This window comes from Lagopus leucura, unplaced genomic scaffold, assembly GCF_019238085.1.
Source record: "Lagopus leucura isolate 7727_CA_CO unplaced genomic scaffold, USGS_WTPT01 Super-Scaffold_73, whole genome shotgun sequence".
In the NCBI taxonomy this organism is placed as follows: Eukaryota; Metazoa; Chordata; class Aves; order Galliformes; family Phasianidae; genus Lagopus; species Lagopus leucura.
The window spans coordinates 21,928,531-21,931,776 of NW_024962252.1; positions in this window are offsets into that span (position 1 = coordinate 21,928,531).

Genomic DNA, 3,246 nt, shown 5'->3' on the forward strand with positions numbered 1-3,246 from the left:
CATCCTGAAGTGACTTAAGGTCATTGTTAAGGAAATAAACACGAACCTTAATCAGGTGTGACTGTGTAGGGTTACATGTACAGTTTCAATCAAAAGATGCACAAAAGTCACTGTGACAAACCAACATGTTTTTCTATAACTTACTAGCAAGACAGTCACAGTAAGTGGCAAAGAGTGTATGTAGTAGCCAATTACAGTAGCAAAATCCCTACAAGTAGGTTTGTAACTTATGGCTTGTCCTGACAGATTGATCTAGGGCAATCACTGCTTTATTAATGGCACTGAGGAATGGCTTTGCAACATTTTATTTTGTGTTTCAGAGTGATGTTTCTGAGTACCACCAAATGCTGCAGGAGAACAAGCCTTTATCTAGCAGAACATTCGGGAGGAAAATATACTCTCTGCATGTGAGAAATTAAGTTTTGGGGGAGCCTAAATGAGGGCACAATACAATAAATGTGGAGGAAATTGATGTAGTGTGAAGATGAGTGACAGGACAAACAGAAGTGATGTGACTATATATACTTTGATGCCATATATCATATAGGAAACTGATTGTTTCCATGATGTAGCAGAAATAGTTCCACCTACTTTGCTAAAGGAGTGAGCGAACCAGAATAATAATATATTGCTCTGCAGAACAGAGTCTTCCAGCCTATTATAAAGGTCATGATTGATGTTTTAGCATCTGGAATTATATTTCTCCATATCTTACATGTTAAAACAGCATTGATTGGTTAAACTTCAAATCAAAGCCATTCGCACTGCATCCTGCTGTTGCAGGGCATCGCTTGGTCAAACTGTGGTAGGAGGTGTCTTTTTAGTTCCAGCTTCATAAAAAAGGGGGTGAAATTTTCCGTCCTTGTAAACATTTAACAAGGCAGTAGAACAGGCAAGCAGAGGCTGAAAAGAGGACTGGCTAGATCCATCCTCCTTTTAAAACCTAGAGAAAAAATTACCCAACCTGGGGAAACAAATTATTTCCCCAATCACATTTGTGCCTTTAAGTTACAGGGTTTGTTCGCAGACTGGCAACTTGGATTTCACTTGAGCAGGCAGTACAGAAAATCAAGTCTCAAATCCAAGCTGTAGGAAATAAGGGAAGCCACTCTTTCCTTGAAGGATGCTCATAAATGATTCATCTTGACTGCTGTCAAACTGTGCATGACTAGCTCCAGGTGTGGCTAGCAGATCCTTCTTTCTTCTCTTTCTCATCAGCTAAGAACATGCTTTTAATACCATCTTTTTCTGCAGTTAATTGCACTACAACAGAGTCTTCTCTTGAGTATCTGCCAAATAAACTAAATTCCTTAAGTTCTGTATGACTGTCACTAAAAGGCATTTTCTGTAGCTTCAGAGTATTCAAAATGCAATCATCGGCATTTCAGCATCCTTGAAAAATCATGGACATTAAACGTAGGACTCTGACAGTGTAATAGGTCCCAGGCACCCAGACTAAAGTGATGGCTCTCTGGTCAATGGAGAGGGACATACAGTGCCAGGGGCAGCACATCCCCCAGGCACTGAGAAGGGCTGGTTGCCCTGTGAAAGTGTCTGTTTGAGTGCACAGAATGTCTGAGCAGCTCTACACCTGTCTTAAAATGGTGACTGCTCAGTGAGATGGCATCACAGAGCTGAACAAATTCATATAGCAGTCAGAGAAGATACCACCTCCCACTCATTCCTTGCTCTAATTAATGATACATCTATCAAAAGAAGTAGCTTTTCTCTCTTTGCTATGAAACCCAAATCCAATACAGCATCCTGTGTCACTTTGGTTCTGGGGAGAGCAAAGGGAAGAAGCACACCTCGGTGAGTGGGCCTGAAATCCGTGTTACAGCAGTGCAGCACTGAGAGCAGAACCTTACTGCAGGTGTGTGAGGGTGGATTTGAAGGAGAAAGGAGCAGAATACTCTCAGATCAGTCTGACCACAATAGAGTGGCTTTTCTGAATCCATTGCTTTGTACAGTAAGATTGAAATTTGTGACAGACTTGTTCAGACAAAGCAGCTGGAGAAAGTTCTCCAGAAAACTGTGTGTTTTGAAATCGGGTTTGTCACTGACATGGTTTACTATTAATTGGAAATACATTGTTGTAGAACTGAATTGAAACAGACTTCAGTCAAAAATTACTCAGTTTTGAATTGTTAACTCCTGTATCTCCTCTAATGGGGTCAAAAATGCTATTGCTTACATAAATGGCCAAGTTGAGAAGCTAGGCATCTGAACTGTTAGGGTTTAATCCACAATTTAAAATTGGGTTTGATTTTAGGACTTGTAAATACAGCAGACAAAGCGCTTCATGGAAATATCTAACAGAACAGCCATGAATTCCCTCTGAAAATAGCTGTCAGTATTTTGGGTACTGGTACCATTAACACTTCTATTTCTGCTGCCTCAGCTCCCTGCTTCCAGATGATCCTGTCTGTGCAGGACACCAATTGATCTAGCTTCTTCATGGCTCTGTCAATGCTTGTGAATAAAATGGGATGCTCCCTAAAAAAAGATTTTTCCCTCCCAAAAGAGGATGACCTTGCCTAAGGTGCCCTTTGGGAGCCTGCCTGGGGATGTGCTGCTTGACATGATCCAGAACTGTCCCCTAAAGAGTGCCAATAACTGCACGGTGGAGATGTTTCCCAGAGGGTATTGAAGTCCATTTTGTGCCCTGGTCCAGTGGGGTCTGGTGAGTAGGTGCAGTATAGAGAGGCCAAGGCACAATTTTTCCCTGCTGATCAAAACTGGATGAAAGACCAAGCACACAACTGCTTCCTGAGCAAATCTGGGCTCTACTTCTACTTTCACTGGCACCAGTTCAGACTGGCAGAATACGAGTCCTTCATTAACATCATTATTAATGAGCTTGCAATTTGGGAATCCTATTTAAGCTAAATATTATCTAAGCCTGTTCATGACTAACTGAGACATACAGTGCAAGCCATATGCAGAAACATTGTAGAGAGAGTATAGAGACCTTCAGATTATATAAGTTTGGGATCAGACATTTCCCTGTCCCTCTTGTTCTATAGCTGTGGAGGCCAAGAGTTACAGTTAGTTTTGAAAAAGTGGTATTTGAAAGACTTTTTACTGGCTCCAGCACTTGTTTCTTAAAAATTAAATTCTGATTCTATTTTAATGAAAGAACAGAGGAACAGTAGTGACAAAGCAAATATCCCTAGGGAAGCAACTGATTGAAATTCCAGATGGAACCGAGATAGGCAAAATGCAGCTGTCCAAGTCTCAGACAAA